At 49.8% G+C, this 23,624-nt stretch overlaps 1 protein-coding gene across 2 annotated transcripts in view; it reads right to left on the bottom strand.

The window, feature by feature from the left end:
* Window positions 1-23,624, bottom strand: part of TMEM132D (transmembrane protein 132D) — a 597,317-nt gene that overhangs the window by 540,917 nt on the left and 32,776 nt on the right. The gene's annotated exons all lie outside the window — the stretch shown is intronic.

Genomic DNA, 23,624 nt, shown 5'->3' with positions numbered 1-23,624 from the left:
TGGGCAAACTGAAGAAAGCCAAGAGAAGAGCAACAAAAATTATTCAAAGTCTAGAAAATATGAGCAATGAGGGAAGACTGAAAAATTGGGTTTGTGTAGTTTAGAGAAGACTGAGAGAGGACATAATTGATTTCAAATATACAAAAGATTGTGACTAGGAAGAGGGAGAACGAATGTTTTACTTCAACCACTGATAGGACAAGAAGCAATGGGCTTAAATTGCAGCAAGGGAAGTTTAGACTGGACAATAGGAAAAACTTCCTAACTGTCAGGGTATTTAGATACTGGAATAAATTGCCTAAGGAGATTGTGGAATCTCCTTTATTAGAGACTTGTAAAAGCATGTCACAAATGGTTTAGATAATACTTACACTAATCATACCTAGTGATGTGTACAGTCCATACATACCATAAGAAATGGAATAGTCATGCTTGGAAAACTTGTTGGGAATATAATCTTACATATGTGAACTGAACACAAACTAATGGAAAACTGCTTTGAAATCCAACAGAAATTAAGACAGAATGAGGTCAGTTCAACTGGTATTTGTAACCACCCTATGGATTTTTCTGACAGGGTTATCATCCTTTGATAAAATTTAAAAAACAACAAATAATCTTACAGCACCTTAGGTAGTAAAAAATATGTGGATGGTATCATGAGCTTTCATGGGCACAACCCACTTCTTCAGATGAAAGGAGTTAAGGGGTTCAGGGGACAAATAAATAGCAGAGAAAGAGATGGGATGAAGAGGGAAAGAAGAAAAAAATATTATCAATTAGAGTATACATGGTAAATGAGGCTGATAGAATGGGTTCTCGGAACTCTAAGTATCCAGTGCTTGGCTTTTTATATCACTAGGGTGTGGAATGTAGCAAGCCACCAAGTTAAGGTCTTTGTTTAAATTTCTATGGCAGGTGTGAAACTTGTAAATGAAATCAAGTTCTATAGCTTATCTCTCCAGCTGGTATTTGAAAATGCCTTGTAATAATATTGTCACTTTTAGATCCATTAACTTGTCCAGGCAAGTTAAAATGTTCCCCAACAGGTTTATGTGTGTTACCATTTTGAAAATCTGATTTGTGTTCATTAATCCTTTGTCATAGGGACTGTCCATTTTGGCCAACATACATGGCAGAGGGGCACTGACAGCACTTGATGGCATAGACCACATTGGTGGATGTGCAGTTATATGAGCTTCTGATGTGGTGGTTTATATGGTTAGGTCCTGTGATGATGTCGCTTATATAGATGTGTGAACAGAGTTGGCACTGAAGTTGATTGCAGGGTTGGTTCCTCGATGAGTATGATGGAGGTGTGCCACATGGTTCACCAGAATGGTCCAACGATCCTTGAAGAAAAAGTTATTTTCCATCACATCCTCCTGGGTGGTTCTGAAATAATGGAACACAACCCTCTCCTCAGACTCAGAGGCTACGTCTATACTACAAGGCTTTTGCATAAAAGCTGCTATTTTTGAACATAAACTGATGGAGCGTCCACACCTCAAGAGTGCTTTTGTGCAAAAAAATTGACAGAACAGAGGGCTTTTTGCGGTAGAGTTATTCTTCTCCTCATAAGGAATTACTCCTTTTTGCACTACAGCTCTTGCACAAAAAGGCATGTGTGAACATTCCGCAGGAGTTTCTTGCTCAAGAAACCCCTATTGGAAAAAGCACAGGTGCTCTGATGGCCATTCTGCGAATGGCTATCAGAGCTTTCTTGCGCAAGAGTGTTCATGTAGTGTGGATGCTCTCTTGCGCAAAATCGCATCAGTTTAATGATATGTTTTGAGGTCTGGACGCGCTTTTGTGCAAGAAGTTTTTCCACAAAAACCCTGCAGTGTAGACAAAGCCAGACTGTTTTCCTGGTAAGTTCCAATCTTAGCCATAAATATTTCTGTATCAATGAAACGCATGCTTGTTTTTAGGGCTAGAGTGTGCCACTTTGATTCAAGTGAGGAGGAGGAGGAACTAAGAACATATATCCCCCTTACTTAATGTTTTCACACAAAAACTGTGTATGACCCCACAGGAAAAAGCCCTAATCCCTGATAAATCTCCCTTAGCTATTGAAAGAGACAGACTGTGGTCCCACATCCTCTCCACACCAGCTAGAATAATCAGGCATGGAATAGCAGAAAGTATACTTCAGCTGCTGGAAGAATTTAACTTATTCAAACATCTTGGCGGTTCCACTATAGAATCACCCCACATCAGGTCACTTTACTTCTAGTTGTGAGCCTCAGAAACTAGTGAGGCACCTGAATCCTTTATAAACAAGGCCAGACTTCTGGAAACATTTCTGATTTTTTTTCCTACCCAAGAGATGTAACCTTTTCTAGTGTAAGTTATTATTGATCCCTTGGGTCTAATGTACTGACCAGTCAATCAATTTAAATCCTTCAGCAGCTTTATACTTTTCAAGAATTAACCTTTCAAAACAAGAGCTGACCCCAATAAAGGCCAGTCTGCTAAAACTTCTTCAGCTTAATTAGCGCATCTTGCCTCCCCACCACTCACAGTGGGGAGCAACTGGAAGAGCTGTAGATTAGCCAATCCCCAAGCCTGCCCCCATTCGGGGTGGGGGAGGGGGAAGTTACTGGTCAAGGAGGGTGACTATACACCTTATCCTTGCAGACCACTGACATAGGCTTGTTTGCAGCCATGAAGAGGAGGTCAGACTCTGTACAATCCAAGGGTCAGTTATTATCTCATTTGCACCAATACAAAGCCACTGCAGCACACCATCCACATTCAGGCCTTGTGTATGCAGATTAGGGATGTAAAATCCCATTTAAAATATTACCTCGACTGCCATGTGGTGCCATTGGTGGAGCAGCTCTCTGCCCAGGGCATGTCATAGTGGACCCAGCTAGGTTGTAATGCCCCCCATCTGCCAGGGTGGGCCCAGCCAGTTTCTGGTTAACCGGTTACCCTAGTAAGCATGCCAGTAAGTCATGTTTACCAGATAACTTATTAACTGGTTAACCCTTTACATCTCTAGGGCAGATTCAATCTCTCTCAAGCCAACAAAGCTGCAAGTACTTATGCTGTGGCTAAATATGGCCTGGCGAGCTGTAAGAGATCATAATTTGACTCAAAGGTGTTAAAGCATTTATACATTCTAACTCTTAGGCTACGTTTACACTGGCCAATCTTGCACAAGAACATATGCAAATGAGGCATGGCAATGAATATCGCCGTGCCTCATTTGCATAAGTTCTTGCACAAGACTGGCCAGTGTAGATGTAGCCCTAAAGTCTTCAAAGCAAGACACGGTTCCTTTCTGGAATATATGCTCTAGACCAGGGATGTGCAATAGTGGCTAACCATGGCGAGTACTGCCCTGTCTGTGGGCCATTTATTGCCCACCCCTGCTCTAGTGAAACACAAGTTGTTGGATTCGGTAACTGGATGAACATCTATGGCTTCCATTGTACAGGAGTCCAGACTCAATGAGCTAATAAAGTCAATGATGTCAAGAACAGCCCGGTCTGAGCCCAAACCACACAGCCACAAAGCATACCCAAAAGTATATTTGAAGAAGAAAAGACACACATACAACAATAAGCATACATAGGTGTGAAACACACTACACACATACAACAACAAGCACACATAGGTGTGAATACACACTGTAGAAATCTCTCAACATTTTGTTCTTTTTCTAATTTTCTGAAAGCAAAAATTAAAAAATAAATACAAAGGTTTTGTCATGTTAGTTATGAAGACCGATAGACAAATATCTCAGGGAGAAGCAGCTTTTAGCACATTAGCTACTAGATACCCCAAGAAAAATCACTTGGGGAGTAAACATTGAATTATTTTCACTTTTTAAAACTATGTCTCAATAGTTAATGTCTGCAAATGTTTATGATCATCTCACCTGCCTGAATCCCGTGGGGATATTTAAAGAAAATAGCAACCTTCAGATTTTCAAGAAAAATAAAAAGATATTTAAAAAAACCTCAGCATAAGCCTGTTTCCAAATATGGCTGATGTAATCTCCTTTTGAGCCAGTAAAAGAGGAGCATAGGAACACAGGATCCCAGGGGTGAACTGAAATACAGAAATGGGACATTCTGTTAAGAAAACTGGGCATCTTGTAACCAGCTAGCTCTGAATCAGAATGACAAATACCCTTTTTAAAAAGCAGATGGGGACTCCACACTGCACAAAAGAATTTTTTTCTCTACTTGTATTCTGGGTTGATTAGAATGTATCCAAACTCCCATTTAATAACAATCAGCGATTTAATCATAAGGGCAAATCCTAATCCAACCCTCCATGGCCACTGAAATCGCTGAATACAGACAGCCAAACTGGTCTATTCTAATGTGGAGAGATGTCTCCGGATTCAAAGAGCCCTCACAGAATATCTGCTCTCTGAGGATTCATTGCTCTTTAGCTAATAGACAGTAGCAGAAGAAGGAAGAGCCAGCATACCCATGATGTTATAAATATGTGTTCCCTGGAGAATACTCTTGTCCATGACAGTTTTAAATGACTCAAGTGATAGAGCGTCCACTATGTTTCTTGGGAGGTTATTCTATAGCCTTATAGCTGTCAGTGTTAGGAAATATCTCCCTTTATTTTAATAATATCTAGTGCCTCTCACTATGTGAAATTTCTTGTTCAGATGCTGCTTGTGATGCTTCATGTTTTTCCCACTTTCCAAACAGAGGCAACTTTATTTATTCTCCAATGTGTTTTATTTTCCCCTCACAATGTCTCTGAAAGTCTGAACCTGAAAGACCCTTGTGAGGGAAGGAATGGGGGCACTGGACTTCAAAGGCTACGGATACAGTACGGCTTTTGCCGGAAGAGGTAGTGCTTTTGCTGGGGAAGGCACAAGGATCTTGCGCAAAAAAGGGTTTTTGTGCAAAAAGGAAACATCTATACTGCATGTTTTTGCACAAAAACCTTTTGCACCATAAGAGATTATGCAAATGAAGCGCAAGAAAATACTAATCTGTGCTTCATTTCCATTGCCTCTTCTGGCAAAAGTCATAGTGTAGCTGTAGCCTAACTGAATTCAAAACAATCCATTAATATGGACAAAAGGAAAATGCTTTTTTGCACCATTTTAAAGTGTGATCTACATTTTTAACAAAGATGGCCTCAAACTTCATCTAGCAAAGGATACTAATGACTTTCTACAAAAGTAACAAATTCTTTTGGTTTGGAAGGGATCTGAACCAGTATTGGTAAGCAAGCTTGAGTGACCCAAAAGGGCACCAAGTAGACAGAGCTATCAGATGTATTCCTTTTGCTAGTGCTCAGGTGAAATCTGAGACAAGTCTAATTAGAGGGATTCATCCCTCCATATTTCATGCATTGAATATATACTGTTATTCTGGGAGATTCTGTAGATGGGGGAGGTTGTCTGGCACAGCCCCCAATCATAACTCATTTGCCTCTGCATTGACTTGAAAAAATACTACATTTCAAAGGGATGATAGACTAATGGTTAATGCACTAGCCCATCCATTCTGGATCAAATTCGTGTTGTTAATGCATTGCTCCACCTTTTCCAAAGGAAGGAAACATTTTCACCATTGTGCTGTGGTTTACACCAAGACTGAGGCCAACAGTCTCAAGGAGGCTTCAGGCGCTAGAGACAATCAAAAGACACACAAAAGCTAAACAACAAGACTTGTGACATTTTATACCCATCAAATAACTTTTCAACACTAGGTGCTATTAATAACTCAAGATTAGCCACACCATGTTATCTGTAATCCTACAACAATTCCTATTCCTAGCAGGGAAAAATAATATGCAGCCCATTTATGCCATCTTATAAGATAGACGGGGCTTTCCTGACAAGTAAAGTGCTGCTCAGCATAAGAAAGCATGGTAGAATTTGGCCCTGAGTTGGCAACAACCTCATTTACTGTAATGATTGTTTTGGCTGAGTCAGGGCAGGAGAATTGGGCCTTATGAGTTAACCAAGTGGGAGGAGGGGTTCACTGTTTGAAGTATAAGGAATTTTGAAGAATATGAGGAACAAAGCATGTGGCTGGTTTGTGGGCAGCTGAACTGTGCATAATCATAACCAGTACACTGGGAAAACTCCCATTAACTTCAGTGGGGCTAGAATTTCATCCTATGTATGTTTTAGAGCTTTATACTAGAATCCACCATCAACATTCCATCTGAGCCTCTCCCAGTTCAACTGTAAGGCCCCGAAGAAACATTATCAAGTCTCCAGCTCCTCTCAGACCTCTGCTTTAGTTTGAAGATTTTGGGGAAGGTAAGAGCAGCAGCTCTTATAAATATTATTCTGGTTATGGTGAAAATGTTTTCTGCGGTAGACCCCGGCCTTGACTAACAAAGCCTTGATTCCAGCTCTTCAACCATATTTGTAATTCACATTGCCCCAAATGAGTGCAATTGTCTTGATGGTTGAGAAAGGAAAATGTGGACTTGAATGTACCTGGGACTTCATCTATATGTACATCTGAAATTCAAGACCAAGGCCTCAAGCAGTAATCAGAAGCCGAGCCAGTACCTCGTCAGTAATAAATACAGAAAATCTAAATTACAAACAAAATGATGCTATTTCCACTGGAAACAGTGGCATGATTTTAGCCATCTTACACGTTTGTCATGTGTTGCTCTTCTAAAGTGCTCACTGAGTTTTGTCTCCTACATTTCTAGCATCTGAAATATGTCTTGAAAGGTGGGTTCCAAAGCTTTATTTATTCCCCTGACAGTCCATTACATTTTCTGGACGATCAAATCAAAGGGACAAACACAGAATAAGAAAATCAAGATAGGAGCCACAGCTCAATTCTTTACCTTCAAACAATCTAAACAAAGTATAGAAGAGATCAACTTGTACTTATTCCCCACACCTACTGAAAGAAGTAACTCACTCCTAGTGAAGTCAATTGGGGTCAGATTGTCAAAGAGCTCAGAGCCATTAGTGTCTTTTGCCATAAAACTAATACTATTTGTATTTCGTTAGTAAAGGTCCTCTCAGCCCAAAGCAGGTCCCATTATGCCAGGTCAGGGTGGGCAAAATAAGTCTGGAGGAGAGGGAAATGTGTGTGCAGATCCAGTCCACTAAGCATTTCTCCCTGATCTGACCAGCTGATTAGCAGAGCATGCCTATGTAAGCTGGCATCTTGTGTTCAGTTGCTCCTCCCACAACTTTGGTCCATCCTGCAGCCAAGCTGCTCCCAGGATTCTCCTGCTTGCTGCGTACAGTGCAGTGGGAGGGAGGTGAGAAAGGAGAGCTGAAGTCAGGGTATCTCCCTGTACTCCATCTCTGCAGAGAAGGGGTCAGGGAGAGGGAGACACACAGCAGAGCTGCTCTAATCTGATGCATGGATGGTAAGTGACTCAGAGGATAGCAGAGCAGGAGAGGAGGAAGACAACAAAGCAGGACAGATTTTCCTTAAAGACACAGAGTGTGGCTTCCCTCAGAAACTTACCCAGCAGTAGCCAGCACACACACCCCGTTTCACTCACACACACCCATACTGTCACATTGTCTCTGTGCCACACAGCTACAGTCACTGTCACATATACACTGCTGCATACAATCTGTGTCCCAAGTCTGTCTCTCACACACAAAGGCTACGTCTACACTGTCATGATTTTCTGGAAATGCTTTTAGCGGAAAAGTTTTCCATTAAGAGCATTTTTGGAAAAGTGCATCTAGATTGGCAGGATGCTTTTCTGCAAAAGCACTTTTTGCAGAAAAGCGTCCGTGGCCAATCTAGACGTGCTTTTCCACAAAAAAGCCCCGATCGCCATTTTCGCGATCGGGGCTTTTTTTCCGCAAAACAAATCTCTGCTGTCTACACTGGCCCTTTTGTGCAAAAGTTTTTCGGAAAAAGACTTTTGCCTGAACGGGAGCAGCATAGTATTTCCGCAAAAGCACTGACAATCTTACATGAGATCGTCAGTGCTTTTGCGGAAATTCAAGTGGCCAGTGTAGACAGCTAGCAAGTTTTTCCGCAAAAGCAGATGATTTTGCAGAAAAACTTGCGAGTCTAGACACAGCCAAAGTGTCTCTCTTTCACAACACATACTGTCGCTCTCTGTAGCCCCCAGCTCCACCCTTTCTGCTTGAGGCTCCACTCCTTACAGGGGACCTGGGGATGGTCATGAGTTAAGTGGGTCCCCCTTCAAAAATTATTGCCCACATCTGAGGTTTGTGCTCTACAAAGATGCTCAGAGACAGATTGTAAAGCATTTAGCACCCACAACAAGAGCCAGAATCTCAAAGAAGTTCAGCACCCCATGTAATCCTGGTTTGGAGCTTCATCTAGGTGAAGCATGGGTTGAGTCAATGCTGCTTTTAGCCCTTTATGTCTTTTGGCTGTCAAAATTTTGACTCCAACAGCCTGCCAGCGGCCCAACTTGTTTACTCCTTGCAGACTAACTTTATTACCCTTCTGGTTCCCAATTTATCCCTTAATAAGGACCAGTCCTTCTCACTACACTCTCCCAGAAGACATATTAGGGTCACTGGCTCCTGCAGACACAGTTTAACTTTCCATCTTGTCAGCTTATTAAAAGTTTTGCTTAACATACACAGCATTGACGCCAGGGAGGGATCTTCAGGTGAGTGCTCTCAGTTTGTCACACACAGAGGGCAGGAGAGGCGAGCGCAGAAGGGGCAGGGTGTGAGCGTCGCTCAGGCTGCTCGGGCTGGACATTGTGCTGTAGTCCATGCATGTGAAACCACGTGCAGTGTTAGTGTGAACCACATGGACTCAGCAGGCAGCCCCTGAGCACAGGTGGGTCCTGCAGACAGGCTCAGGGGAAACCACACAGGTTCCGCCCTATGGGGGGCCCTCCCAGCACCTGCCATGGCTGGAAGAAGGCTAGCCACAAGGGCTTAGGCATGACCCCAAACACCCCGAGGAGCGCTACACACACAACATGGGCATGCCTGCATGTGCAAGGCACCACCCGCTCCCACGAATAGCATTGCGAGCCACAGGTGTGTGTGCAGACTCCAGGGAGGACCAGGCTGCTCCCAGCTCCTCTGCCCCCCATGGGATCCCACTGTGGCCAGACACTTCCCTTGCCTGCTTGTCTTCAGACAACTGAAAGAAGCTTCCAGATCACAGACCCTGGTTCTCATGGGGGACTTCAATCACCCTGACAGCTGTTGAGAGACCAATACAGCAGTAAACAGATAATCCAGGAAGTTTTTGGATATGATGGGGGCAACTTCTTGGTACAAGTGCTGACAGAACCGACCAGGGGCTATACACATCTTGACCTGCTGCTCACAAACAGGGAGGAACTAGTAGGGGAAGAAGAGGTGGGTGACAACCTGCAAAGCAGTGATCATGAGATGGTAGATTTAAGGATCCTGACCAAAGAAAGAAAGGAGAGTAGCAAAACAGAAACCCTGGATTTTAGAAGAGCAGACCTGACTCCCTCAAGAGAACTAATGGGCAGGATTCCCTGGGATGCTTTCATGAAGGGGAAAGGAGTCCAGGAGAACTGGCAATATTTTAAAGAAGCCTTATTAAAGGCACAGGAACAAACCATCCCGATGTGCAGTAAGAACAGCAAATATGGTAGGCGACCAGATTAGCTTACTGGGGACATTCTTGGTGAGCTAAACACAAAAAGGAAGTTTACAAGAAGTGGAAACTTGGACAGATGACTAGGGAGGAGTATAAATAGATAGCTCAAGAATGCAGGGGAGTTATCAGGAGGGCGAAAGAGCAATTGGAATTGCAGCTAGCAAGAGATGTGAAGGATAACAAGAAAGGTTTCTACAGGCAAGTTAGCAATAAAAGGGTGATCAAAGAGAGTGTGGGGCTCTTTTTGGATGATGGAAGTAACCTAGTGACAGATGATGTGGGAAAAGCTGAAGTACTCAATGCTTTCTTTTCCTCTGTCTTCACAGACAAGGTTAGTTCCCAGACAAATGCACTAGGCAATGCAGTATGGGAAGGAGGTGGCCAGCCCTTGTTGGGGAAAGAACAAGTTAGGAACTATTTAGAAAAGCTAAACATACACAAATCCATGGACTCTGACTTAATGCATCCGAGGGTATTGAGGTAGTTGGCAAATGTCGTTGCGGAGCCTTTGGCCGTTAGCTTTGAAAACTCGTGGAGATCGGGAGAGATCCCAGATGATTAGAAAAAGGCAAATGTAGTGCCCATCTTTAAAAAAGGGAAGAAGGACAATCTAGGGAACTACAGACCAGTCAGCCTTACCTCAGTCCCCAGAAAAATCATGGAGGGGATTGTTAAGGAATCCATTTTGAAGCACTTGGAAGAGAAAAAAAGTGATCATAGACTCATAGACTTTAAGGTCAGAAGGGACCATTATGATCATCTAGTCTGACCCCCTGCACAGCGCAGGCCACAGAATCTCGCCCACCCCTCTCAGAATAATCCTCTCACCTATGTCTCAGATATTGAAGCCTTCAAATACTTTGAAGGCCCCAACATGTAGAGAGTCCTTCAGCTGTGATCTGTGCCCAATGCTACAGAGGAAGGCGAAAAACCTCCAGGGCCTCTGCCAATCTACCCTGGAGGAAAATTCCTTCCTGACCCCAAATATGGCGATCAGCTAAGCCCTGAGCATGTGGGTAAGACTCACCAGCCAGACACCCAGAAAGTTCCCTATAATGAATGGTCAATTAGTTACCAAGATCATGTTATTTCATCCAACCATCCCCTTATCATAGAATCATAGAACTGGAAGAGACCTCAGAAGGTCGTCAAGTCCAGCCCTCCGCTCTAGGCAGGACCAATCCCATCTAAATCAACCCGGCCAGGGTGTTGTCAAGCCGAGACTTAAACACCTCTAGGGTACGTCTACACTACAGCGCTAGTTCGAACTAACTTAGTTCGAATTAGTTAATTCGAACTAAGCTAGTTCGAACTAGCGCATCTAGAACTAAAAACTAGTTCGAACTAGCGTTTTGCTAATTCGAACTAGCGCGTCCACACTGATTGGACGCAGGGGGGCATTTAAGGGCAGCTGAAACCGGTTCTGGCAGGGCATCAGGTCAGCAGTTGCTTTGTGTGGCTGCTGTCTGAGGCTATCTGAGGCTCGTGCTTAAAGGGACCCCCCCTGGACAGCCGGTTCTCAGCTTTTCCTGCTTGCTTGCCAACCTCGCCGAGGGACAGCAAAGCGTCGGTCTCTGTGCCCGTCTGTGTCGGTGCTTCCCTTCGGGGGGGCCGCCGCAGGTGGCAACATGGAGCCACGGCTCGCCCTGCACCTTCTGGTGCACGTTCTGGACTTGCTGCTGCAAGCCTGCCAGCAATGGCTCGAGGCTGCCTGGCACCACCTGGGGAACGTCAGCCCCCTGCCTCTCCGCCTGGCCGCCCTGGGGGCCGTGGAGGAGCCGCGGCGGCGCCCCGGCACCGGCGTGCCCCGCCGCATCTGGCGTCTGGACACCAGCAGCGACTGGTGGGACCGCATCGTCCTGGAGCGCTGGGACGACCGACAGTGGACCCAGAACTTTAGGATGAGGAGGGACACCTTCCTGGAGCTCTGCGAGTGGCTCGCCCCTGCCCTGCAAAGAAGGGACACTCGCATGAGGCCCGCCATCCCCCTCCAGAAGCGGGTGGCCATCGCCCTCTGGAAGCTCTCCACGCCGGACAGCTACCGATCCGTCGGGAACCAGTTCGGCGTGGGGAGATCCACTGTCGGAGCAGTGCTCATGCAGGTACGGCGCTCGTCGGCCACCGAGCCGGGGGAAGGGGGGCTGCGAGGAGGGGATGGGCCGCCCCAGGGACAAAGGGGGGGGCGGGAGGAGGCGAAAGCGCCCCGCACCGGAGGGGTCGGGCTGTCCCGGCCGTACTACACGCCGCCAGGGGGGTTGCTTCCGGGAGTGGGGTGCGGGGCACTGCCAGGGCACGCACGCTCCCAGCCACCCGGGCGCCCCACTGATTGACGCTTTGCTGTGTCTCTCTCCGCAGGTGGTCAAGGCCATCAACCGGGTGCTGCTCCGCAGGGTGGTCCGCCTCGCCGACCCGGATGCCGTCATCCGGGGATTCGGCGCCCTCGGCTTCCCCAACTGCGGGGGGGCCATCGACGGGACGCACATCCCCATCCGTGCCCCGGAACACCAGGCGTCCCGGTACGTGAACCGCAAGGGGTACTTCTCCGTCATCCTGCAGGCCGTATGTGACCACCGGGGACAGTTGACGGACATAAATGTGGGCTGGTCCGGCAAAGCACACGACGCCCGGGTGTACCGGAACTCCTCCGTGTGCCAGCGGCTGCAGGACGGGACCTTCTTCCCCGACCGCCACATCAGGGTCGGGGACGTGGACATGCCCGTCTGCCTGGTGGGGGATGCCGCCTACCCACTGCAGCCCTGGCTCATGAAGCCCTACACGGGACACCTCAATCCCTCCCGCCAGGCCTTCAATAACAGGCTGAGCAGGGCCCGCATCGTGGTGGAGGGGGCCTTCGGGCGACTGAAAGCCCGCTTTCGATGCCTCCTCACCCGTCTGGACCTGGCCGAGCACAACATCCCTCCCGTGGTGGCGGCATGTTGTGTGCTCCACAATTTGTGTGAGCGGAAGGGGGAGGCTTTCTTGCCAGCCTGGATGGCTGAGGCTGACCGCATGGCTGGACACTACGGTCAGCCCCGCACCGCCGCCGTCCGGGAAGCCCAGCGGGGGGCCATCCGGATCCGGGAAGCCCTGCGGGAGAGCTTCCAGGTGGAGGAGGAGGAGGACTGACCTCTCCCTGCATGCCCCACCGGGGCCTTCTTCCACCCTACCCCCCCCCTTCCCCTTTCCCCTCCCTATCTACTGTACAATAAAGACACCTGTTTTTCAAACAAAAACGTCTGTTTATTTCAGAGAACTGGGGTGGGGGAGGGAGGAATGAAGGTGGGAGAAGGGAGGGGGAAACCTGGGACGAGGGAGCTGGGAGGGGAGGGGAGGGAAGGGAGGAAGGGAAAGGAAAGCTCAGGGGTGGGAGTCTGGGTGCCTCTCCCGTCTCGCCACACTGCGGGTCCGGGGGCGTCGGTGGGGAATGGTTGTGGAGGGGGGGGCAGAGAGGACAGGGGGTGTGGAGGAAGCAGGAGCGGAAGCAGGAGGAGCAGGAGGAGCAGGGGGAGCAGGGGGAGCAAGAGGGGGAGCAAGAGGGGGAGCAGGGGGAGCAAGAGGGGGAGCAAGAGGGGGAGCAGGGGGAGGAGGAAATGGAAAGCGGTCTAGCAGGCTCTGGAGGTGGCCTCGCAGGGCACGGCCCTGCTCCTCCAGGGCCTCCAGACTCCTCTGGCGCAGCCTGAGGTCCTCCTGGACCCAGTGGTCCTGGAGACGGAGCTGTCGGTCCAGGAACCGGAGGTGCCGCCTCTGGTAGTCCTCCTGGTTCCTGGCTGTCCTGCTTGCCCGGGCGCGGGCGGCTGCTGCAGGCGGTGTGGTGCGCCCTGCAGTCCCCGGTGCTGCAGCTGTGGTGCAAGAAGACCAGCGGTCAATTACCCCAGGGGCCCAGGTGTGTGAAACCCAGCTCCCCTCTGCAAGGCCAGGGCCCCTGCAGGATCCCCAGCTGCTGCTCCGTAGTGGGCAAGGCCCAGGCGCACGGTCCCGGGGCTCCCTCTCGCCCCAGCCCCCCGTACACATAAGGGGAACACGAGGGTACTCACAGGTGGATGCCTCCCCGGCCTCTGATGATGCAGGCGAGCGGCTCTGTGGGGTGCCTCGGGGGTCCCGGGTCCTGGGAAGGCTGGCGGCAGGCTCCTGGCTCTCAGAGCCCTCTTCCTCCTCCTCGGTGTCCAGGAGCGGTCCCTCTGCCCCGGGGTCTTTCACGTCCCGGGGGGCAGGGACGGCATGAGGCCCCAGGATGCGGTCCAGGGCATGGAAGTGGGGGCAGGCCTCCGGGTCAGCCCCTGGCAGGCAGGCCCGGGAGTAGGACTCCAGGCTGGCAGCCATGCGTCCATAGACGGCCGCGTTCCGGTGGCTAGTGCGGAGATCGTGGACATTTGAGGCTTCCCCCCAAACCTCGATGAGGTCCACGATCTCCGCACTTGACCAGGCGGGCGCCCGCCTTTTGCGCCCCCGGGCAGGCTCCCGGGAGCCGCCAGGCTGGTCGTGGGGAGCAGTGGAGGGCTGGGAGCCCTCGGATGGCTGGCTCATCCTGTGGCAGGTGCAGGCTGTGCAGGCACGGGTGCTGGCAGCCTTGCAACTGGCACAAAGTGAGTAGCCAGCCCGTGGCCCTTTAAGGGCTCCGGGGCCGGGAGGGGGGCAATAGAGTTTCCCTGGTGTTGGCCAGAGTGGCCACCAGGGAAACCTGGGAAGCCTTAGCCTCCCACTAGTTCGAACTAAAGGGCTACACAGCCCTTAGTTCGAACTAGCTAGTTCGAACTAGGCGTTAGTCCTCGTAAAATGAGGTTTACCTAGTTCGAACTAAGCGCTCCGTTAGTTCGAATTAAGTTCGAACTAACGGAGCGCTAGTGTAGCGCATAGGAAAGTTAGTTCGAACTAACGTCCGTTAGTTCGAACTAACTTTCTAGTGTAGACATACCCCTAGGGATGGAGACTCCACTACTTCCCTAGGTAACCCATTCCAATGCTTCACTACCCTCCTAGTAAAATAGTTTTTCCTAATATCCAATCTGGACCTCTCCCACCACAACTTGAGACCATTGCTCCTTGTTCTGCCATCTGTCACTACTGAGAACAGCCTCTCTCCATCCTCTTTGGAACCTCCCTTCAGGAAGTTGAAGGCTGCTATCAAGTCCCCCCTTACTCTTCGCTTCTGCAGACTAAACAGACCCAAGTCCCTCAGCCTCTCCTCGTAGGTCATATGCTCCAGACCCCTAATCATTTTGGTTGCCCTCCGCTGGACCCTCTCCAATGCGTCCGCATCCTTTTTGTAGTGGGCGGCCCAGAACTGGACACAGTACTCCAGATGTGGCCTCACCAAAGCCGAATAAAGGGGAATAATGACATCTCTGGATCTGCTGGCAATGCTCCTCTTAATGCATCCTAATATGCCATTAGCCTTCTTGGCTACAAGGGCACACTGTTGACTCATATCTAGCTTCTCATCCACTGTAACCCCCAGGTCCTTTTCTGCAGAACTACTACTTAACTGGTTGGTCCCCAGCCTGTAACTATGCTTGGGATTCTTCCGTCCCAAGTGCAGGACTCTACACTTGTCTTTGTTGAATCTCATGAGATTTCTAGTGGCCCAATCCTCCAATTTGTCTAAGTCACTCTGGACCCTATCTCTGCCCTTAAGCGTATCTACCTCTCCCCCTAGCTTAGTGTCATCTGCAAACTTGCTGAGGGTGCAATCTATCCCCTCATCCAGGTCATTAATAAAGATATTGAACAAAACTGGTCCTAGAACCGAACCTTGGGGTACTCCACTAGAAACCGACCGCCATCCTGACATCGAGCCATTGATCACTACCCGCTGGGCCCGGCCTTCTAGCCATCTTTCTATCCATCTTACCGTCCATTTATCCAATCCGCATTCCCTTAACTTGCTGGCAAGAATATTGTGGGAGACAGTATCAAAAGCCTTGCTAAAGTCAAGGTATATAACATCCACTGACTTTCCCATGTCCACTGAGCCAGTTACCTCATCATAGAAGCTAATCAGATTGGTCAAGCACGACTTGCCCTTTGTGAATCCATGCTGACTATTCCTGATCACTTTCCTCTCATTCAAGTGTCTCAAAATGGATTCCTTTAGGATCCCTTCCATGATTTTTCCAGGAACCGAGGAAGGACTGACCGGCCTATAGTTCCCTGGATCGTCCTTCTTCCCTTTTTTGAAGATGGGCACTACATTTGCCTTTTTCCAATCATCCGGGATTTCGCCCGATCTCCACGACTTTTCAAAGATAATGGCCAAAGGCTCCTCAATGACATTTGCCAACTCCTTCAGTACCCTCGGGTGCATTAAGTCCGGACCCATGGATTTGTGTACGTTTAGTTTTTCTAAATATTTCCTAACCTGTTCTTTACCCACAAAGGGCTGTCCATCTTCTTCCCATCTTGCGTCGCTTAGCACAGAAGTCCAGGAGGCGACCTTGTCCGTGAATACAGAGGCAAAGAAAGCATTGAGTACTTCAGCTTTCCCCACATCCTCTGTCACTAGATTACCTCCTTCATCCATTAGGGACTGCACACCCTCTCTGATCACCTTCTTGTTGACATGCCTGTAGAAACCTTTCTTGTTATCCTTTACACCCTTAGCTAGTCGCAACTCCATTTGCGCTTTCGCCTTCCTGATAACCCCCCGGCATTCTCAAACTATACATTTAAACTCCTCCCTAGTCATTTGTCCAAGTTTCCACTTTCTGTAAGCTTCCTTTTTGTGCTTAAGTACACCAAGGATTTCCCCTGTAAGCCAATCCGGTCTCCTACCAGGTTTGCCTCTCTTGCTACGCGTCGGGATGGTTTCTTTCTGTGCCTTCAATAAGGCTTCTTTAAAATACTGCCAGCTGTCCTGGACTCCTTTCCCCTTCATGTTAACATCCCAGGGGATTCTTTCCATCAGATCTCTGAGGGAGTCAAAATCTGCTTTTTTGAAGTCCAAGGTGTGTATTTTACTACTCTCTTTCCTTCCTTTGGTCAGGATCCTGAAATCTACCATCTCATGATCACTGCTTCCCAGGTTGTCACCCACCTCTACGTCCCCTATTAGTTCCTCCCTGTTTGTGAGGAGAAGGTCAAGCTGTGCACGGCCCCTGGTCGGATCCTTCAGCACTTGTACCAAGAAGTTATCCCCAACATTCTCCAAAAACTTCCAGGATTGCCTGTGTACTGCCATATTGGTTTCCCAACAGATGTCAGGGTGATTAAAGTCCGCCATGAGAACCAGGGCCTGCGATCTGGAAGCTTCGCTCAGTTGTCCGAAGAAAGCCTCATCTACCTCATCCACCTGGTTCGGTGGCCTGTAGCAGACACCAACCACAACATCACTGCTGTTTGCTCCTTTAAACCTGACCCATAGACTTTCAACAAGTTTTTCTCCCTCTTTATACTGGAGTTCAGAGCAATCATAGTGCTCTCTTACATATAGTGCAACTCCTCCTCCTTTTCTCCCCTGCCTATTCTTCCTGAACAATCTATACCCTTCCATGACAGCGCTCCAGTCATGCGAGTCATCCCACCAAGTCTCTGTTATCCCAATTAAATCATATTTCTTGGTCTGGGCCAGGGCCTCCAGTTCTTCCTGCTTGTTGCCCAGGCTTCTTGCATTATTGTACAAACACTTCAGGTAACCAGTTGATTTCGAAACTGGGGTCCTCCTTTCTCGCTCCTTGCTCTATGCATTTCTTCCCGGTCAACATCAGGAAGAGTCAACATGGATTCACGAAGGGCAAGTCGTGCCTGACTAATCTGATTAGCTACTATGATGAGGTAACTGGCTCTGTGGACATGGGGAAGTCGGTGGAAGTGATATACCTTGACTTTAGCAAAGCTTTTGATACAGTCTCCCACAGTATTCTTGCCAGCAAGTTAAGGGAATATGGATTGGATACATGGACTGTAAGATGGATAAAAAGCTGGCTAGACGGTCAGGGCCAACTGGTGATCAATGGCTCGATATCAGGTTGATGGTCGGTTTCTAGCAGAGTGCCCCAAGGATCTGTTCTAGGAACAGTTTTGTTCAACACCTTTATTAATGACCTGGATGAGCAGATGGATTGCACCCTCAGCAAGTTCACAGATGACACTAAGCTGGGTGGAGAGGTAGATATGCTGGAGGGAAGGGATAGTGTCCAGAGTGACCTGGACAGATTAGAGCCATGGTCACAAACCCGTTGATCGCTATCGACTGGTCGATCGCGAAGCCTCAACCGATCGATCTTGAGGCATTCAGGCACCCCCACCCCTCATTTTTCCCCCACCCCCGAGAAGCCCCACTACCTACCTCTAGTGTAGTGCCGGCTTCCCGTGGGGTGGATGGAAGTCCTGGGTGAAGCCCGTGTCACTTCCGGCGGCTCCGGAAGTGCACAGGCTGCTCCCCTCCCACAGCTCTGTCACGGGAGGGGGTTGGCCACGCCTGTGGAAGGGGGTTGGCCACGCCGAGGGAGAGGGGGTTTGGCCCCGGGACAGGCTACTGCGGGAGTTTGCAGGAGGGGGGGTTGGTCCCAGTGCAGTCACGCGCGGGGTTTCCCTGCACTGTGGGGGGGGGGGAGTCGGGTCCAGAGGAGGCACATGCTGGCTTCCCTCTGGGCGGGGGCAGGGGGAGAATCCTGGGAGGAGGCAGATGCAGGGGACTCTCTGCTGCGACTGGCACCCTGCCCACTGTCCGCACTCCTTGTTCCCCTGTCCCTACTCCCGTCCCCAGCTGCAGAAACCCGTCCCCGCTGGCACCCTGTTCCCTCTCCCCTGCCCCCAGCCGCTGAACTCTGTATAATTATAAATGCTTCATTGTAGATTTAAATAGCATGAATAAAAAACAGACCATTTATTTCATATCTATAAACACGTGATTTTAATTTTATATATTGCATAATTTAAAAATAAACTGTTTATCAGGGTGTGTAAGTAAGGGCTGGGGATAGTAAGTGATGGACAGAAGGAGAATAGAGAGGGCGGGGCTTCAAGGAAGGGGAGGGGAGGTAGATCTTCTCCTGTTCTAAGATTTAAAAAGTGATCTTGAGAGTAAAATGGTTGGAGACCACTGGATTAGAGGATTGGGCCACAAAAAATCTGATGAGGTTCAACAAGGACACGTGTAGAGTCCTGCACTTGGGACAGAAGAATCCCAAGCATTGTTACAGGCTGGGGACCGACTGCCTAAGTAGCAGTTCTGCAGAAAAGGACCTGGGGATTACAGTGGATGAGAAGCTGGATATGAGTCAACAGTGTGCCCTTGTAGCGAAGAAAGCTAATGGCATGTTAGGGTACATTAGGAGGAGCATTGCCAGCAGATCTAGAGAAGTGATTATTCCCCTTCATTAGGCTTTGGTGAGGCCACCTCCGGAGTATTGTGTCCAGTTCTGGGCCCCCCACTGTACAAAGGATGTGGACACGCTGGAGAGAGTCTAGGGGACAGCAACCAAAAGGAATACAGGGCTCGAGCGCTTGACGTATGAGGAAAGACTGAGGGTATGTCTACATTACAAAGTTAATTCAAACTAACAGCCGTTAGTTCGAATTAACTTTGATAGGCGCTACACAGGCAAACCGCTAGTTCGAACTTAATTCAAACTAGCGGAGCACTTAATTTGAACTAGGTAAACCTCATTTTACGAGGACTAACACCTAGTTCGAATTAGCTAGTTCGAATTAAGGGGTGTGTAGCCACTTAATTCGAACTAGTGGGAGGCTAACCCTCCCCAGCTTGCCCTGGTGGCCACTCTGGGCACCACCAGGGAAACTCGTCTGCCCCCCTCCCGACCCCGGAGCCCTTAAAGGGCCACGGGCTGGCTACGGTACCCGTGCCAGGTGCAAGCCTGCCAGCACCCAGCCAGCAGACCCTGCACCTGGCACGGCTCGAGCCAGCCACCCGCTGCCACCCAGCCCTCCGCCTCTTCCCGAGACCAGGCTGGCGGCTCCTGGAAGCCTGCCCAGGTCCGCAAGAGGCGGGCGCCCACCTGGTCTAGTGCGGAGATCGTGGACCTCATCCATGACCTCCGCACTAGGCACAGGAAAGTGGCCATCTAGGGCAGGATAGCTGCCAGCCTGGCCACCCAGGAGCAGGTGTGCATGAAAATCAAGGTGGTCCAGTGAGACCCCCGACCCTGAGTCCTGAGCTTAAAATGGCCATACTGGGTCAGACCAAAGGTCCATCTAGCCCAGTAGCCTGTCTGTCAACAGCGGCCAACACTAGGGACCCTGGAGGGGATGGACCGAAGACAATGACCAAGCCATTTGTCTCGTGCCATCCATCTCCAGCCTTCCACAAACAGAGGCCAGGGAAGCCATTTCTACCGCCTGGCTAATAGCACTCCATGGACCCAACCTCCATGACTTTATCTCACTTCTCTTTAAACTCTGTTCTAGTTGTAGCCTTCACAGCCTCCTGCAGCAAGGAGTTCCACAGGTTGACTATTTGCTTTGTGAAGAAGAACTTTCTGTTATTAGTTTGAATCCTGCTACCCATTCATTTCATTTGGTGTCCTCTAGTCCTTCTATTATGGGAACTAATGAAGAACTTTTCTTTATGCATCCTCTCCACCCCACTCATGCTTTTATAGATCTCTATCATATCCCCCCTCAGTCTCCTCTTTTCTAAGCTGAAAAGTCCCAGTCTCTTTAGCCTCTCTTCATATGGAACCTGTTCCAAACCCCTGATCATTTTAGTTGCTCTTCCCTCTCCCACCCTCTCTCTTCCCCTCTCCCATCTCCTTTTCCCAGTCTCCCCGAGTTTTGTTCAATAAAGAGAGTTTCTATTTTTGAACACACGTGTCCTTTATTTTGTACATCAGGAAGGGGGGTTAGGGAGGGGTTAATGGAAGAAGGTGAGGGAGGAATGTGGTACCAGCCCCCGATGGGGAGGACTGGGGTGGCTCTGCGGGCTTCTCGGGGTGGAAGCTCTCCTGAAGTCCCTTGATTGACCCCCCTCCGGATGGCAGCCTGCAGCAAGTGCAGCCAGGCTGATGGCCGAGTGCTGTGATGTGCCGAGTGTGGGTACTCCGGGCAATCCAAGCCAGGACTGCTTTCCAAGCGGGGCACCCCTGAGAACTGTCTGTCCGGGGTGGGGGTCGGGTCCCTTTAAGCGCAGCCCTTGGCTAGCCTGAGGCAGCAGCTCCACGCTCTAAGTCCTAATCTGATGCTCTGCTGGCACTGCTTCCGGCCATCCTTAACCCCGGTTCAGGGTCCACTTAATGTGGACATGCTAGTTCAAATTAGCAAAACGCTAATTTGAACTAATTTTTTAGTCTAGATGCACTAGTTTGAATTAGCTTAGTTCGAATTAACTAATTCGAACTAAGTTAGTTCGAATTAGTGCTGTAGTGTAGACATACCCTGAGGGATTTGGGTTTGTTTAGTCTGCAGAAGAGAAGAGTGAGCGGGGATTTGATAGCAGCCTTCAACTTCCTGAAGGGAGGCTCCAAAGAGGATGGAGAGAGGCTGTTAACTCTGTGGTGACAGATGGCAGAACAAGGAGCAAAGTTGTGGTGGGAGAGATCCAGGTTGGATATTAGGAAAAACTATTTCACTAGGAGGGTAGTGAAGCACGGGAGTGGGTTACCTAGGGAAGTAGTGGAGTCTCCATCCCTAGAGGTGTTTAACTCTTGGCTTGACAAAGCCCTGGCTGGGTTGATTTAGTTGTGATTGGTCCTGCCTTGGGATGGGTCCTGCCTTGGGATGGGTCCTTCCTGAGATCTCTTCCAGCTCTATAATTCACTGATTCTAAGCAGGCAGCCTGGGCCCTGGGCACCTCAGGGCCCCTGGGAGGCAGCGCCTGCTGTGCATACCACACATGGCCTTACTACTGGGACATCTCCCTCCTCTGGCCCGAGGATTGTTGGTCACTGCTCACAGAGGAGGGCATGGCCTCAGGGATGATGTCTGCAAAGAATGACGCACCACCTCTCCCTTTTTGTATTCTCCACAGTTGGACCAGTTGCGACTGATGGGCGAGCAACGCCACCTGAGCCAGCGGCCACAGCCCGGGGGATCCGAAAGCGTACCAAGATCCTGGAAGACCTGATGCAGAAGCATGTCAAGAGTCCCGCATGACATTCAGCAGACCCTGGTGCAGAAGATCTGGAAGGACGCAGAGTGGCAGAACTGCGTGTGGGACCAGCTCATGAAGCAGTATGATAACATGAGAGAAATGATGGCACACCTTCCTGCTGTCGCTGCTCCTGCCTACCATCCTCCTGCCCTCCCCCCCCACTATGCCCATTCCCCCTCCGCCTACCCCCCAAGCGATGCCTCTGCTCCCTCCCCAAGTGATTTGTATGCCCTCTCTTCCTACTCTGCTGCCATCCCTGACCCTGCTCTAGCCCCCTCCCCTCCTGCCCACTGCTCTCTGGTCCCCAGACCCATCCAACCCCAAGTCCGAAGAGGCCCCCCGCACCTGAAGTGGCACATCCAGCTGCCCCCCTATGCCACTCCAAGACCCACTGCCCTCCAGGTTATAAGCCCCCATCCCCTCCAGGTTATGAGCCTCTCTCCTCAGATCTTTTTACTGAAAGATCAATACAGAGTTAATTTTGTTCAAAACCAAACAGGTGACCTTATTGAGAGGTCAGGTAAGGGGCGAAGGGAGAGGCTGTGGTGGGGAAAGGATAGGGCAGCAAGCCAGAGGCCTCTAGAGGGGAGGCTCTGGAGAGAGTTACTGGTGTCTTTCAGAGAACCTCTCCCTCAGAGACTCCCTGATGCACACCCCGGCCTGATGAGCCCGGCGGATGGCAGCTGTACGTGGCTGCTCAAAGGGTTGCCCCTTACTGCCAATGTCTGCTCCCAATCCCAGGAGAAAGGCCGCCCCATTCCTCTCCCTAATGCTGTAGAGAACACAACATGCAGCGACCACCTCGACATCAAAGTGAGTCAGGAGGCACCTGATCTGCGCCTTGAGGCGGCTGATGGTACACTCGACCTGGATCCTGGCCCGATTCATAGAGGCATTAAATTGGTCCTTGCTGGAGTCCAGGTGGCTGGTGTAAGCCTTCACGACATCAGGGGGTAGGACGCATCCCACACGATGCACAGTGGCATATGCACGTCCCCAGTGGGAAAATCACAGGAAGGGAAGTATGTGCCCACCTCCAGCTTCCTGTACAGAGTTCTGAAAGACACAGGCATTGTGAACCCTGCCCAATCATCCAACAGAAAAGTCCATGAACATTGTGGTCCACTAGGGCCTGCAGCATGACGGAGAAGTAGCCCTTTCTATTAATATACTGGGCTGCTCAATGCTCAGGTGCGTGGATCGGTATGTGGGTCCATGGATTGCTCCAGCGCAGTTTGGGAACCCCAGGGCAGCAAATCCGGCCACAATGGGGTCTCTCAGGCAGATGACCCTGTGCAGCAGGATGGAGTTGATGGCCCTCACCACCTGCAGAAGGAGACAAACACACAAAACAGAATGAAAGAGGGAATACTGAGTCCTTGCGAGGTGCCTGTCCCTGCTCATCCCCTCCCCACACCAAACACCCCAGGAGCCATTCCCTATGAGGCTACTTCCCCAGAAGCAGGGCAGTGTGAGGGCAGGTTGGCATAACCCTCTGTGTATGGGGCTTCCCCCATCCCCACTCTACCCCTCACAGTCCCCAACCCCCGTTTCCCAAGGGTCCCCCTTTTCCAGGACCTCCCCTCTCCCCTGCATCCAGGCAAGGGCTGCAGCCTGAGAGTGTCTTACCTCCATGAGGAGGGCCCCAACAGTGGACTTCCTCACGCTGAAATGGTTGTCCACCGATTAATAGCTGTTGCAGGTGGCGAACTTCTAGATAGTTATTGTAACCCACTTCTCCAGTGGGTGGAGGGCCGCAGGTGGGTGTTGCATCTCCGAGCCAGGCACATAGTTCCAAAAAGGTTCCCTTCTACATGCGGAAGTTTTGGAGTCACTGCTGGTTGTCCCACCGCTCCATGACCAGCCAGTCCCACCTGTCGGAGTTTATGTTGAACCTCCAAAAACACCTCTCCACTGGGAGGTGCAGTTGCAAGAGTGTAACTCCCACATCCAAGTAGAGGGTCCCATGAACTAGCTCGGGGTTAAGCTTGTGCAGGATCAGGAAGGCATCTGGCACT

This window comes from Pelodiscus sinensis, chromosome Z, assembly GCF_052426305.1.
Source record: "Pelodiscus sinensis isolate ZL-2025 chromosome Z, ASM5242630v1, whole genome shotgun sequence".
In the NCBI taxonomy this organism is placed as follows: Eukaryota; Metazoa; Chordata; order Testudines; family Trionychidae; genus Pelodiscus; species Pelodiscus sinensis.
This window is presented reverse-complemented; position numbering and strand designations above follow the sequence as displayed.